This window comes from Lethenteron reissneri, chromosome 60 (genome assembly GCF_015708825.2).
Source record: "Lethenteron reissneri isolate LAM-NWPU_2019-01 chromosome 60, ASM1570882v1, whole genome shotgun sequence".
In the NCBI taxonomy this organism is placed as follows: domain Eukaryota; kingdom Metazoa; phylum Chordata; class Hyperoartia; order Petromyzontiformes; family Petromyzontidae; genus Lethenteron; species Lethenteron reissneri.
In genome coordinates, this window is record NC_083838.1 from 3,732,952 (window position 1) to 3,746,450 (window position 13,499).

The 13,499-nt window shown below is 39.0% G+C and overlaps 27 non-coding genes across 27 annotated transcripts; all 27 read right to left on the reverse strand.

Annotated features, from left to right (window-relative positions):
• Positions 1–170: 170 nt before the first annotated feature.
• On the reverse strand, positions 171–252 carry TRNAS-CGA (transfer RNA serine (anticodon CGA)). The gene has a single exon. It is a non-coding gene; the product is annotated as a tRNA-Ser (tRNA).
• A 463-nt stretch (positions 253–715) lies between these two features.
• Positions 716–797, reverse strand: TRNAS-UGA (transfer RNA serine (anticodon UGA)). The gene has a single exon. It is a non-coding gene; the product is annotated as a tRNA-Ser (tRNA).
• Positions 798–1,087: 290 nt separating this feature from the next.
• On the reverse strand, positions 1,088–1,169 carry TRNAS-CGA (transfer RNA serine (anticodon CGA)). Its single transcript has one exon. It is a non-coding gene; the product is annotated as a tRNA-Ser (tRNA).
• Positions 1,170–1,632: 463 nt separating this feature from the next.
• On the reverse strand, positions 1,633–1,714 carry TRNAS-UGA (transfer RNA serine (anticodon UGA)). The gene has a single exon. It is a non-coding gene; the product is annotated as a tRNA-Ser (tRNA).
• Positions 1,715–2,004: 290 nt separating this feature from the next.
• TRNAS-CGA (transfer RNA serine (anticodon CGA)) lies at positions 2,005–2,086 on the reverse strand. The gene has a single exon. It is a non-coding gene; the product is annotated as a tRNA-Ser (tRNA).
• Positions 2,087–2,549: 463 nt separating this feature from the next.
• Positions 2,550–2,631, reverse strand: TRNAS-UGA (transfer RNA serine (anticodon UGA)). The gene has a single exon. It is a non-coding gene; the product is annotated as a tRNA-Ser (tRNA).
• A 642-nt stretch (positions 2,632–3,273) lies between these two features.
• Positions 3,274–3,355, reverse strand: TRNAS-CGA (transfer RNA serine (anticodon CGA)). The gene has a single exon. It is a non-coding gene; the product is annotated as a tRNA-Ser (tRNA).
• Positions 3,356–3,818: 463 nt separating this feature from the next.
• Positions 3,819–3,900, reverse strand: TRNAS-UGA (transfer RNA serine (anticodon UGA)). Its single transcript has one exon. It is a non-coding gene; the product is annotated as a tRNA-Ser (tRNA).
• A 290-nt stretch (positions 3,901–4,190) lies between these two features.
• Positions 4,191–4,272, reverse strand: TRNAS-CGA (transfer RNA serine (anticodon CGA)). The gene has a single exon. It is a non-coding gene; the product is annotated as a tRNA-Ser (tRNA).
• Positions 4,273–4,735: 463 nt separating this feature from the next.
• On the reverse strand, positions 4,736–4,817 carry TRNAS-UGA (transfer RNA serine (anticodon UGA)). The gene has a single exon. It is a non-coding gene; the product is annotated as a tRNA-Ser (tRNA).
• A 642-nt stretch (positions 4,818–5,459) lies between these two features.
• TRNAS-CGA (transfer RNA serine (anticodon CGA)) lies at positions 5,460–5,541 on the reverse strand. Its single transcript has one exon. It is a non-coding gene; the product is annotated as a tRNA-Ser (tRNA).
• Positions 5,542–6,004: 463 nt separating this feature from the next.
• TRNAS-UGA (transfer RNA serine (anticodon UGA)) lies at positions 6,005–6,086 on the reverse strand. The gene has a single exon. It is a non-coding gene; the product is annotated as a tRNA-Ser (tRNA).
• A 290-nt stretch (positions 6,087–6,376) lies between these two features.
• On the reverse strand, positions 6,377–6,458 carry TRNAS-CGA (transfer RNA serine (anticodon CGA)). Its single transcript has one exon. It is a non-coding gene; the product is annotated as a tRNA-Ser (tRNA).
• A 463-nt stretch (positions 6,459–6,921) lies between these two features.
• Positions 6,922–7,003, reverse strand: TRNAS-UGA (transfer RNA serine (anticodon UGA)). Its single transcript has one exon. It is a non-coding gene; the product is annotated as a tRNA-Ser (tRNA).
• A 290-nt stretch (positions 7,004–7,293) lies between these two features.
• TRNAS-CGA (transfer RNA serine (anticodon CGA)) lies at positions 7,294–7,375 on the reverse strand. The gene has a single exon. It is a non-coding gene; the product is annotated as a tRNA-Ser (tRNA).
• Positions 7,376–7,838: 463 nt separating this feature from the next.
• Positions 7,839–7,920, reverse strand: TRNAS-UGA (transfer RNA serine (anticodon UGA)). The gene has a single exon. It is a non-coding gene; the product is annotated as a tRNA-Ser (tRNA).
• Positions 7,921–8,562: 642 nt separating this feature from the next.
• Positions 8,563–8,644, reverse strand: TRNAS-CGA (transfer RNA serine (anticodon CGA)). The gene has a single exon. It is a non-coding gene; the product is annotated as a tRNA-Ser (tRNA).
• Positions 8,645–9,107: 463 nt separating this feature from the next.
• TRNAS-UGA (transfer RNA serine (anticodon UGA)) lies at positions 9,108–9,189 on the reverse strand. The gene has a single exon. It is a non-coding gene; the product is annotated as a tRNA-Ser (tRNA).
• A 293-nt stretch (positions 9,190–9,482) lies between these two features.
• TRNAS-CGA (transfer RNA serine (anticodon CGA)) lies at positions 9,483–9,564 on the reverse strand. Its single transcript has one exon. It is a non-coding gene; the product is annotated as a tRNA-Ser (tRNA).
• A 462-nt stretch (positions 9,565–10,026) lies between these two features.
• Positions 10,027–10,108, reverse strand: TRNAS-UGA (transfer RNA serine (anticodon UGA)). The gene has a single exon. It is a non-coding gene; the product is annotated as a tRNA-Ser (tRNA).
• A 283-nt stretch (positions 10,109–10,391) lies between these two features.
• TRNAS-CGA (transfer RNA serine (anticodon CGA)) lies at positions 10,392–10,473 on the reverse strand. The gene has a single exon. It is a non-coding gene; the product is annotated as a tRNA-Ser (tRNA).
• Positions 10,474–10,937: 464 nt separating this feature from the next.
• Positions 10,938–11,019, reverse strand: TRNAS-UGA (transfer RNA serine (anticodon UGA)). The gene has a single exon. It is a non-coding gene; the product is annotated as a tRNA-Ser (tRNA).
• A 290-nt stretch (positions 11,020–11,309) lies between these two features.
• On the reverse strand, positions 11,310–11,391 carry TRNAS-CGA (transfer RNA serine (anticodon CGA)). Its single transcript has one exon. It is a non-coding gene; the product is annotated as a tRNA-Ser (tRNA).
• A 463-nt stretch (positions 11,392–11,854) lies between these two features.
• On the reverse strand, positions 11,855–11,936 carry TRNAS-UGA (transfer RNA serine (anticodon UGA)). The gene has a single exon. It is a non-coding gene; the product is annotated as a tRNA-Ser (tRNA).
• Positions 11,937–12,228: 292 nt separating this feature from the next.
• On the reverse strand, positions 12,229–12,310 carry TRNAS-CGA (transfer RNA serine (anticodon CGA)). Its single transcript has one exon. It is a non-coding gene; the product is annotated as a tRNA-Ser (tRNA).
• A 464-nt stretch (positions 12,311–12,774) lies between these two features.
• Positions 12,775–12,856, reverse strand: TRNAS-UGA (transfer RNA serine (anticodon UGA)). Its single transcript has one exon. It is a non-coding gene; the product is annotated as a tRNA-Ser (tRNA).
• A 290-nt stretch (positions 12,857–13,146) lies between these two features.
• Positions 13,147–13,228, reverse strand: TRNAS-CGA (transfer RNA serine (anticodon CGA)). The gene has a single exon. It is a non-coding gene; the product is annotated as a tRNA-Ser (tRNA).
• Between the last annotated feature and the right edge of the window lie 271 nt (positions 13,229–13,499).

Here is a 13,499-nt window from a genome sequence, read left to right on the forward strand (position 1 = left end):
AATGTGTGTGGCCAATCCCGATTGGAAATCAAGTCAAATGCATTAACTACTTGGCCACCATGACACCTTGATCCATGTGTTCCTCTAACGAATATCTAAGTTTATTAGTTCGGTCCATTAACATCAAAATTAAGTATAAACTTCTCACAATAAGTGAGAAAACTTCAAATCGTCATGGACAGGATTTGAACCTGTGCGGGGAGACCCCATTGGATTTCGAGTCCAACGCCTTAACCACTCGGCCACCATGACACTGAAACTGATATTCCTCTAACATGTATCTGAGTTTCATAGTCTATTCCAACATCTCAAAATTCCTTATAAACGTCACAAAAATACGTGAGAACACTTCAAAGGATAAGATTTTAATCTGTGTGGATATACCCCATTCGATATTAAGTCGAATATCTTAACTACTCGGCCACCATGACACCCTGATGCAGGTGTTTTTCTAGCGAATATCTAAGTTTATTCAATAACCTCAAATTACTTATAAACATCTCAAAAATACGTGAAAAACTCAAATCGGCTAACAACAAGATTTGAATGTGTATGAACGTACCCAATTGGAAATCACGTCTAACGCCTGAACTACTTGGCCACCAGAATACCTTGATCCATGTGTTCCTCTAACGAATATCTAAGTGTATTAGTAAGGTCCATTAACCTCAAATTACTTATAAACATTGAAAAAATAAGTGAGAAAACTTCAAAACGTCATGGACAGGATTTGAATCTGTGCGGGGAGACCCCATTGGATTTCAAGTCCAACGCCTTAACCACTCGGCAACCATGACACTGTCGCCTACGTTCCTCTAACATATCTGAGTTTCTTAGTCTCATACAACAACTCAAAATGCTTCGTAAACATCTCAAGCATATGTGAGAACACTTAAAACCATCATCGACAGGATTTGAATGTGTGTGGCCAATTCCAATTGGAAATCAAGTCGAACGCCTGAACAACTTGGCCACCATGACACCTTGATCCTTGTGTTCCTCTAGCGAATATCTAAGTTTATTAGTCCGGTCCATTAACATCAAAATTACGTCTAAACTTCTCACAATAAGTGAGAAAACTTCAAACCGTCATGGACAGGATATGAACCTGTGCAGGGAGACCCCATTGGATTTCGAGTCCAACGCCTTAACCACTCGGCCACCATGACACTGAAACCGATATTCCTCTAAGGGGTATCTGAGTTTCATAGTCTATTCCAACATCTCAAAATTCCTTATAAACGTCACAAAAATACGTGAGAACACTTCAAAGGATAAGATTTTAATCAATGTGGATATACCCAATTCGATATCAAGTCGAATGCCTTAACTACTCGGCCACCATGACACCCTGATGCAGGTGTTTTTCTAGCGAATATCTAAGTTTATTCAATAACCTCAAATTACTTATAAACATCTCAAAAATACGTGAAAAACTCAAATCGGCTAACAACAGGATTTGAATGTGTATGACCATACCCAATTGGAAATCAAGTCTAACGCCTGAACTACTTGCACACCAGAATACCTTGATCCATGTGTTCCTCTAACGAATATCTAAGTGTATTAGTCCGGTCCATTAACCTCAAATTACTTATAAACATTTAAAAAATAAGTGAGAGAACTTCAAAACGTCATGGACAGGATTTGAACCTGTGCGGGGAGACCCTATTGGATTTCAAGTCCAACGCCTTAACCACTCGGCCACCATGACACGGTCACCTACGATCCTCTAACATATCTGAGTTTCTTAGTCTCATCCAATAACTCAAAATGCTTCGTAAACATCTCAAAAATATGTGAGAACACTTAAAACCATCATCGACAGGATTTGAATGTGTGTGGCCAATCCCGATTGGAAATCAAGTCAAATGCATTAACTACTTGGCCACCATGACACCTTGATCCATGTGTTCCTCTAACGAATATCTAAGTTTATTAGTTCGGTCCATTAACATCAAAATTACGTATAAACTTCTCACAATAAGTGAGAAAACTTCAAACCGTCATGGACAGGATTTGAACCTGTGCGGGGAGACCCCATTGGATTTCGAGTCCAACGCCTTAACCACTCGGCCACCATGACACTGAAACCGATATTCCTCTAAGAGATATCTGAGTTTCATAGTCTATTCCAACATCTCAAAATTCCTTATAAACGTCACAAAAATACGTGAGAACACTTCAAAGGATAAGATTTTAATCTATGTGGATATACCCAATTCGATATCAAGTCGAATGCCTTAACTACTCGGCCACCATGACACCCTGATGCAGGTGTTTTTCTAGCGAATATCTAAGTTTATTCAATAACCTCAAATTACTTATAAACATCTCAAAAATACGTGAAAAACTCAAATCGGCTAACAACAGGATTTGAATGTGTATGAACGTACCCAATTGGAAATCACGTCTAACGCCTGAACTACTTGGCCACCAGAATACCTTGATCCATGTGTTCCTCTAACGAATATCTAAGTGTATTAGTAAGGTCCATTAACCTCAAATTACTTATAAACATTGAAAAAATAAGTGAGAAAACTTCAAAACGTCATGGACAGGATTTGAATCTGTGTGGGGAGACCCCATTGGATTTCAAGTCCAACGCCTTAACCACTCGGCAACCATGACACTGTCGCCTACGTTCCTCTAACATATCTGAGTTTCTTAGTCTCATACAACAACTCAAAATGCTTCGTAAACATCTCAAACATATGTGAGAACACTTAAAACCATCATCGACAGGATTTGAATGTGTGTGGCCAATTCCAATTGGAAATCAAGTCGAACGCTTGAACAACTTGGCCACCATGACACCTTGATCCTTGTGTTCCTCTAGCGAATTTCTAAGTTTATTAGTCCGGTCCATTAACATCAAAATTACGTCTAAACTTCTCACAATAAGTGAGAAAACTTCAAACCGTCATGGACGGGGAGACCCCATTGGATTTGGAGTCCAACGCCCTAACCACTCGGCCACCATGACACTGAAACCGATATTCCTCTAACAGGTATCTGAGTTTCTTAGTCCAATAACTCAAAATATTTCGTAAACATCTAAAAAATATGTGAGAACTCTTAAAACCATCATCGACAGGATTTGAATGTGTGTGGCCAATTCCGATTGGAAATCAAGTCGAACGCCTGAACTACTTGGCCACCATGACACCTTGATCCATGTGTTCCTCTAACGAATATCTAAGTTTATTAGTCCGGGCCATTAACATCAAAATTACGTATACACTTCTCACAATAAGTGAGAAAACTTCAAAACGTCATGGACAGGATATGAACCTGTGCGGGGAGACCCCATTGGATTTCGAGTCCAACGCCTTAACCACTCGGCCACCATGACACTGAAACCGATATTCCTCTAAGGGGTATCTGAGTTTCATAGTCTATTCCAACATCTCAAAATTCCTTATAAACGTCACAAAAATACGTGAGAACACTTCAAAGGATAAGATTTTAATCAATGTGGATATACCCAATTCGATATCAAGTCGAATGCCTTAACTACTCGGCCACCATGACACCCTGATGCAGGTGTTTTTCTAGCGAATATCTAAGTTTATTCAATAACCTCAAATTACTTATAAACATCTCAAAAATACGTGAAAAACTCAAATCGGCTAACAACAGGATTTGAATGTGTATGACCATACCCAATTGGAAATCAAGTCTAACGCCTGAACTACTTGCACACCAGAATACCTTGATCCATGTGTTCCTCTAACGAATATCTAAGTGTATTAGTCCGGTCCATTAACCTCAAATTACTTATAAACATTTAAAAAATAAGTGAGAGAACTTCAAAACGTCATGGACAGGATTTGAACCTGTGCGGGGAGACCCTATTGGATTTCAAGTCCAACGCCTTAACCACTCGGCCACCATGACACGGTCACCTACGATCCTCTAACATATCTGAGTTTCTTAGTCTCATCCAATAACTCAAAATGCTTCGTAAACATCTCAAAAATATGTGAGAACACTTAAAACCATCATCGACAGGATTTGAATGTGTGTGGCCAATCCCGATTGGAAATCAAGTCAAATGCATTAACTACTTGGCCACCATGACACCTTGATCCATGTGTTCCTCTAACGAATATCTAAGTTTATTAGTTCGGTCCATTAACATCAAAATTACGTATAAACTTCTCACAATAAGTGAGAAAACTTCAAACCGTCATGGACAGGATTTGAACCTGTGCAGGGAGACCCCATTGGATTTCGAGTCCAACGCCTTAACCACTCGGCCACCATGACACTGAAACCGATATTCCTCTAAGAGATATCTGAGTTTCATAGTCTATTCCAACATCTCAAAATTCCTTATAAACGTCACAAAAATACGTGAGAACACTTCAAAGGATAAGATTTTAATCTATGTGGATATACCCAATTCGATATCAAGTCGAATGCCTTAACTACTCGGCCACCATGACACCCTGATGCAGGTGTTTTTCTAGCGAATATCTAAGTTTATTCAATAACCTCAAATTACTTATAAACATCTCAAAAATACGTGAAAAACTCAAATCGGCTAACAACAGGATTTGAATGTGTATGAACGTACCCAATTGGAAATCACGTCTAACGCCTGAACTACTTGGCCACCAGAATACCTTGATCCATGTGTTCCTCTAACGAATATCTAAGTGTATTAGTAAGGTCCATTAACCTCAAATTACTTATAAACATTGAAAAAATAAGTGAGAAAACTTCAAAACGTCATGGACAGGATTTGAATCTGTGTGGGGAGACCCCATTGGATTTCAAGTCCAACGCCTTAACCACTCGGCAACCATGACACTGTCGCCTACGTTCCTCTAACATATCTGAGTTTCTTAGTCTCATACAACAACTCAAAATGCTTCGTAAACATCTCAAACATATGTGAGAACACTTAAAACCATCATCGACAGGATTTGAATGTGTGTGGCCAATTCCAATTGGAAATCAAGTCGAACGCTTGAACAACTTGGCCACCATGACACCTTGATCCTTGTGTTCCTCTAGCGAATTTCTAAGTTTATTAGTCCGGTCCATTAACATCAAAATTACGTCTAAACTTCTCACAATAAGTGAGAAAACTTCAAACCGTCATGGACGGGGAGACCCCATTGGATTTGGAGTCCAACGCCTTAACCACTCGGCCACCATGACACTGAAACCGATATTCCTCTAACAGGTATCTGAGTTTCTTAGTCCAATAACTCAAAATATTTCGTAAACATCTAAAAAATATGTGAGAACTCTTAAAACCATCATCGACAGGATTTGAATGTGTGTGGCCAATTCCGATTGGAAATCAAGTCGAACGCCTGAACTACTTGGCCACCATGACACCTTGATCCATGTGTTCCTCTAACGAATATCTAAGTTTATTAGTCCGGGCCATTAACATCAAAATTACGTATACACTTCTCACAATAAGTGAGAAAACTTCAAACCGTCATGGACAGGATATGAACCTGTGCGGGGAGACCCCATTGGATTTCGAGTCCAACGCCTTAACCACTCGGCCACCATGACACTGAAACCGATATTCCTCTAAGGGGTATCTGAGTTTCATAGTCTATTCCAACATCTCAAAATTCCTTATAAACGTCACAAAAATACGTGAGAACACTTCAAAGGATAAGATTTTAATCAATGTGGATATACCCAATTCGATATCAAGTCGAATGCCTTAACTACTCGGCCACCATGACACCCTGATGCAGGTGTTTTTCTAGCGAATATCTAAGTTTATTCAATAACCTCAAATTACTTATAAACATCTCAAAAATACGTGAAAAACTCAAATCGGCTAACAACAGGATTTGAATGTGTATGACCATACCCAATTGGAAATCAAGTCTAACGCCTGAACTACTTGCACACCAGAATACCTTGATCCATGTGTTCCTCTAACGAATATCTAAGTGTATTAGTCCGGTCCATTAACCTCAAATTACTTATAAACATTTAAAAAATAAGTGAGAGAACTTCAAAACGTCATGGACAGGATTTGAACCTGTGCGGGGAGACCCTATTGGATTTCAAGTCCAACGCCTTAACCACTCGGCCACCATGACACGGTCACCTACGATCCTCTAACATATCTGAGTTTCTTAGTCTCATCCAATAACTCAAAATGCTTCGTAAACATCTCAAAAATATGTGAGAACACTTAAAACCATCATCGACAGGATTTGAATGTGTGTGGCCAATCCCGATTGGAAATCAAGTCAAATGCATTAACTACTTGGCCACCATGACACCTTGATCCATGTGTTCCTCTAACGAATATCTAAGTTTATTAGTTCGGTCCATTAACATCAAAATTACGTATAAACTTCTCACAATAAGTGAGAAAACTTCAAACCGTCATGGACAGGATTTGAACCTGTGCGGGGAGACCCCATTGGATTTCGAGTCCAACGCCTTACCCACTCGGCCACCATGACACTGAAACCGATATTCCTCTAAGAGATATCTGAGTTTCATAGTCTATTCCAACATCTCAAAATTCCTTATAAACGTCACAAAAATACGTGAGAACACTTCAAAGAATAAGATTTTAATCTATGTGGATATACCCAATTCGATATCAAGTCGAATGCCTTAACTACTCGGCCACCATGACACCCTGATGCAGGTGTTTTTCTAGCGAATATCTAAGTTTATTCAATAACCTCAAATTACTTATAAACATCTAAAAAATACGTGAAAAACTCAAATTGGCTAACAACAGGATTTGAATGTGTATGAACGTACCCAATTGGAAATCACGTCTAACGCCTGAACTACTTGGCCACCAGAATACCTTGATCCATGTGTTCCTCTAACGAATATCTAAGTGTATTAGTAAGGTCCATTAACCTCAAATTACTTATAAACATTGAAAAAATAAGTGAGAAAACTTCAAAACGTCATGGACAGGATTTGAATCTGTGCGGGGAGACCCCATTGGATTTCAAGTCCAACGCCTTAACCACTCGGCAACCATGACACTGTCGCCTACGTTCCTCTAACATATCTGAGTTTCTTAGTCTCATACAACAACTCAAAATGCTTCGTAAACATCTCAAACATATGTGAGAACACTTAAAACCATCATCGACAGGATTTGAATGTGTGTGGCCAATCCCGATTGGAAATCAAGTCAAATGCATTAACTACTTGGCCACCATGACACCTTGATCCATGTGTTCCTCTAACGAATATCTAAGTTTATTAGTTCGGTCCATTAACATCAAAATTACGTATAAACTTCTCACAATAAGTGAGAAAACTTCAAACCGTCATGGACAGGATTTGAACCTGTGCGGGGAGACCCCATTGGATTTCGAGTCCAACGCCTTAACCACTCGGCCACCATGACACTGAAACCGATATTCCTCTAAGAGATATCTGAGTTTCATAGTCTATTCCAACATCTCAAAATTCCTTATAAACGTCACAAAAATACGTGAGAACACTTCAAAGAATAAGATTTTAATCTATGTGGATATACCCAATTCGATATCAAGTCGAATGCCTTAACTACTCGGCCACCATGACACCCTGATGCAGGTGTTTTTCTAGCGAATATCTAAGTTTATTCAATAACCTCAAATTACTTATAAACATCTCAAAAATACGTGAAAAACTCAAATCGGCTAACAACAGGATTTGAATGTGTATGAACGTACCCAATTGGAAATCACGTCTAACGCCTGAACTACTTGGCCACCAGAATACCTTGATCCATGTGTTCCTCTAACGAATATCTAAGTGTATTAGTAAGGTCCATTAACCTCAAATTACTTATAAACATTGAAAAAATAAGTGAGAAAACTTCAAAACGTCATGGACAGGATTTGAATCTGTGCGGGGAGACCCCATTGGATTTCAAGTCCAACGCCTTAACCACTCGGCAACCATGACACTGTCGCCTACGTTCCTCTAACATATCTGAGTTTATTAGTCTCATACAACAACTCAAAATGCTTCGTAAACATCTCAAACATATGTGAGAACACTTAAAACCATCATCGACAGGATTTGAATGTGTGTGGCCAATTCCAATTGGAAATCAAGTCGAACGCCTGAACAACTTGGCCACCATGACACCTTGATCCTTGTGTTCCTCTAGCGAATATCTAAGTTTATTAGTCCGGTCCATTAACATCAAAATTACGTCTAAACTTCTCACAATAAGTGAGAAAACTTCAAACCGTCATGGACGGGGAGACCCCATTGGATTTGGAGTCCAACGCCTTAACCACTCGGCCACCATGACACTGAAACCGATATTCCTCTAACAGGTATCTGAGTTTCTTAGTCCAATAACTCAAAATATTTCGTAAACATCTAAAAATTATGTGAGAACTCTTAAAACCATCAGCGACAGGATTTGAATGTGTGTGGCCAATTCCAATTGGAAATAAAGTCGAACGGCTGAACTACTTGGCCACCATGACACCTTGATCCATGCGTTCCTCTAAAGAATATCTAAGTTTATTATTCCGGTCCATTAACATCAAAATTACGTATAAACTTCTCACAATAAGTGAGGAAACTTCAAACCGTCATGGACAGGATTTAAACCTGTGCGGGGAGACCCCATTGGATTTCGAGTCCAACGCCTTAACCACTCGGCCACCATGACACTGAAACCGATATTCCTCTAAGAGGTATCTGAGTTTCATAGTCTATTCCAACATCTCAAAATTCCTTATAAACGTCACAAAAATACGTGAGAACACTTCAAAGGATAAGATTTTAATCTATGTGGATATACCCAATTCGATATCAAGTCGAATGCCTTAACTACTCGGCCACCATGACACCCTGATGCAGGTGTTTTTCTAGCGAATATCTAAGTTTATTCAATAACCTCAAATTACTTATAAACATCTCAAAAATACGTGAAAAACTCAAATCGGCTAACAACAGGATTTGAATGTGTATGACCATACCCAATTGGAAATCAAGTCTAACGCCTGAACTACTTGCACACCAGAATACCTTGATCCATGTGTTCCTCTAACGAATATCTAAGTGTATTAGTCCGGTCCATTAACCTCAAATTACTTATAAACATTGAAAAAATAAGTGAGAGAACTTCAAAACGTCATGGAGAGGATTTGAACCTGTGCGGGGAGACCCCATTGGATTTCAAGTCCAACGCCTTAACCACTCGGCCACCATGACACTGATACCGATATTCCTCTAACAGGTATCTGAGTTTCTTAGTCTCATCCAATAACTCAAAATGCTTCGGAAACATCTCAAAAATATGTGAGAACACTTAAAATCATCATCGACAGGATTTGAATGTGTGTGGCCAATCCCGATTGGAAATCAAGTCAAATGCATTAACTACTTGGCCACCATGACACCTTGATCCTTGTGGTCCTCTAACGAATATCTAAGTTTATTAGTTGGGTCCATTAACATCAAAATTAAGTATAAACTTCTCACAATAAGTGATGAAAACTTCAAATCGTCATGGACAGGATTTGAACCTGTGCGGGGAGACCCCATTGGATTTCGAGTCCAACGCCTTAACCACTCGGCCACCATGACACTGAAACTGATATTCCTCTAACAGGTATCTGAGTTTCTAGTCTATTCCAATATCTCAAAATTCCTTATAAACGTCACAAAAATACGTGAGAACACTTCAAAGGATAAGATTTTAATCTATGTGGATATACCCAATTCGATATCAAGTCGAATGCCTTAACTACTCGGCCACCATGACACCCTGATGCAGGTGTTTTTCTAGCGAATATCTAAGTTTATTCAATAACCTCAAATTACTTATAAACATCTCAAAAATACGTGAAAAACTCAAATCGGCTAACAACAGGATTTGAATGTGTATGACCATACCCAATTGGAAATCAAGTCTAACGCCTGAACTACTTGCACACCAGAATACCTTGATCCATGTGTTCCTCTAACGAATATCTAAGTGTATTAGTCCGGTCCATTAACCTCAAATTACTTATAAACATTGAAAAAATAAGTGAGAGAACTTCAAAACGTCATGGACAGGATTTGAACCTGTGCGGGGAGACCCCATTGGATTTCAAGTCCAACGCCTTAACCACTCGGCCACCATGACACTGAAACCGATACTCCTCTAACAGGTATCTGAGTTTCTTAGTCTCATCCAATAACTTCGGAAACATCTCAAAAATATGTGAGAACACTTAAAATCATCATCGACAGGATTTGAATGTGTGTGGCCAATGCCGATTGGAAATCAAGTCAAATGCATTAACTACTTGGCCACCATGACACCTTGATCCTTGTGGTCCTCTAACGAATATCTAAGTTTATTAGTTGGGTCCATTAACATCAAAATTAAGTATAAACTTCTCACAATAAGTGAGAAAACTTCAAATCGTCATGGACAGGATTTGAACCTGTGCGGGGAGACCCCATTGGATTTCGAGTCCAACGCCTTAACCACTCGGCCACCATGACACTGAAACTGATATTCCTCTAACAGGTATCTGAGTTTCCTAGTCTATTCCAATATCTCAAAATTCCCTATTAACGTCACAAAAATACGTGAGAACAATTCAAAGGATAAGATTTTAATCTGTGTGGAAATACCCCCATTCGATATCAAGTCGAATGCCTTAACTACTTGGCCACCATGACACCCTGATGCAGGTGTTTTTCTAGCGAATATCTAAGTTTATTCAATCACCTCAAATTACTTATAAACATCTCAAAAATACGTGAAAAACTCAAATCGGCTAACAACAGGATTTGAATGTGTATGACCATACCCAATTGGAAATCACATCTAACGCCTGAACTACTTGCACACCAGAATACCTTGATCCATGTGTTCCTCTAACGAATATCTAAGTGTATTAGTCCGGTCCATTAACCTCAAATTACTTATAAACATTGAAAAAATAAGAGAGAAAACTTCAAAACATCATGGACAGGATTTGAACCTGTGCGGGGAGACCCCATTGGATTTCAAGTCCAACGCCTTAACCACTCGGCCACCATGACACTGTCACCTACGTTCCTCTAACATATCTGAGTTTCTTAGTCTCATACAATAACTCAAAATGCTTCGTAAACATCTCAAAAATATGTGAGAACACTTAAAACTATCATCGACAGGATTTGAATGTGTGTGGCCAATTCCAATTGGAAATAAAGTCGAACGGCTGAACTACTTGGCCACCATGACACCTTGATCCATGCGTTCCTCTAAAGAATATCTAAGTTTATTATTCCGGTCCATTAACATCAAAATTACGTATAAACTTCTCACAATAAGTGAGGAAACTTCAAACCGTCATGGACAGGATTTAAACCTGTGCGGGGAGACCCCATTGGATTTCGAGTCCAACGCCTTAACCACTCGGCCACCATGACACTGAAACCGATATTCCTCTAAGAGGTATCTGAGTTTCATAGTCTATTCCAACATCTCAAAATTCCTCATAAACGTCACAAAAATACGTGAGAACACTTCAAAGGATAAGATTTTAATCTATGTGGATATACCCAATTCGATATCAAGTCGAATGCCTTAACTACTCGGCCACCATGACACCCTGATGCAGGTGTTTTTCTAGCGAATATCTAAGTTTATTCAATAACCTCAAATTACTTATAAACATCTCAAAAATACGTGAAAAACTCAAATCGGCTAACAACAGGATTTGAATGTGTATGACCATACCCAATTGGAAATCAAGTCTAACGCCTGAACTACTTGCACACCAGAATACCTTGATCCATGTGTTCCTCTAACGAATATCTAAGTGTATTAGTCCGGTCCATTAACCTCAAATTACTTATAAACATTGAAAAAATAAGTGAGAGAACTTCAAAACGTCATGGACAGGATTTGAACCTGTGCGGGGAGACCCCATTGGATTTCAAGTCCAACGCCTTAACCACTCGGCCACCATGACACTGAAACCGATACTCCTCTAACAGGTATCTGAGTTTCTTAGTCTCATCCAATAACTAAAAATGCTTCGGAAACATCTCAAAAATATGTGAGAACACTTAAAATCATCATCGACAGGATTTGAATGTGTGTGGCCAATCCCGATTGGAAATCAAGTCAAATGCATTAACTACTTGGCCACCATGACACCTTGATCCTTGTGGTCCTCTAACGAATATCTAAGTTTATTAGTTGGGTCCATTAACATCAAAATTAAGTATAAACTTCTCACAATAAGTGAGAAAACTTCAAATCGTCATGGACAGGATTTGAACCTGTGCGGGGAGACCCCATTGGATTTCGAGTCCAACGCCTTAACCACTCGGCCACCATGACACTGAAACTGATATTCCTCTAACAGGTATCTGAGTTTGCTAGTCTATTCCAATATCTCAAAATTCCCTATTAACGTCACAAAAATACGTGAGAACAATTCAAAGGATAAGATTTTAATCTGTGTGGAAATACCCCCATTCGATATCAAGTCGAATGCCTTAACTACTTGGCCACCATGACACCCTGATGCAGGTGTTTTTCTAGCGAATATCTAAGTTTATTCAATCACCTCAAATTACTTATAAACATCTCAAAAATACGTGAAAAACTCAAATCGGCTAACAACAGGATTTGAATGTGTATGACCATACCCAATTGGAAATCACATCTAATGCCTGAACTACTTGCACACCAGAATACCTTGATCCATGTGTTCCTCTAACGAATATCTAAGTGTATTAGTCCCGTCCATTAACCTCAAATTACTTATAAACATTGAAAAAATAAGAGAGAAAACTTCAAAACATCATGGACAGGATTTGAACCTGTGCGGGGAGACCCAATTGGATTTCAAGTCCAACGCCTTAACCACTCGGCCACCATGACACTGTCACCTACGTTCCTCTAACATATCTGAGTTTCTTAGTCTCATACAATAACTCAAAATGCTTCGTAAACATCTCAAAAATATGTGAGAACACTTAAAACTATCATCGACAGGATTTGAATGTGTGTGGCCAATTCCAATTGGAAATAAAGTCGAACGGCTGAACTACTTGGCCACCATGACACCTTGATCCATGCGTTCCTCTAAAGAATATCTAAGTTTATTATTCCGGTCCATTAACATCAAAATTACGTATAAACTTCTCACAATAAGTGAGGAAACTTCAAACCGTCATGGACAAGATTTAAACCTGTGCGGGGAGACCCCATTGGATTTCGAGTCCAACGCCTTAACCACTCGGCCACCATGACACTGAAACCGATATTCCTCTAAGAGGTATCTGAGTTTCATAGTCTATTCCAACATCTCAAAATTCCTTATAAACGTCACAAAAATACGTGAGAACACTTCAAAGGATAAGATTTTAATCTATGTGGATATACCCAATTCGATATCAAGTCGAATGCCTTAACTACTCGGCCACCATGACACCCTGATGCAGGTGTTTTTCTAGCGAATATCTAAGTTTATTCAATAACCTCAAATTACTTATAAACATCTCAAAAATACGTGAAAAACTCA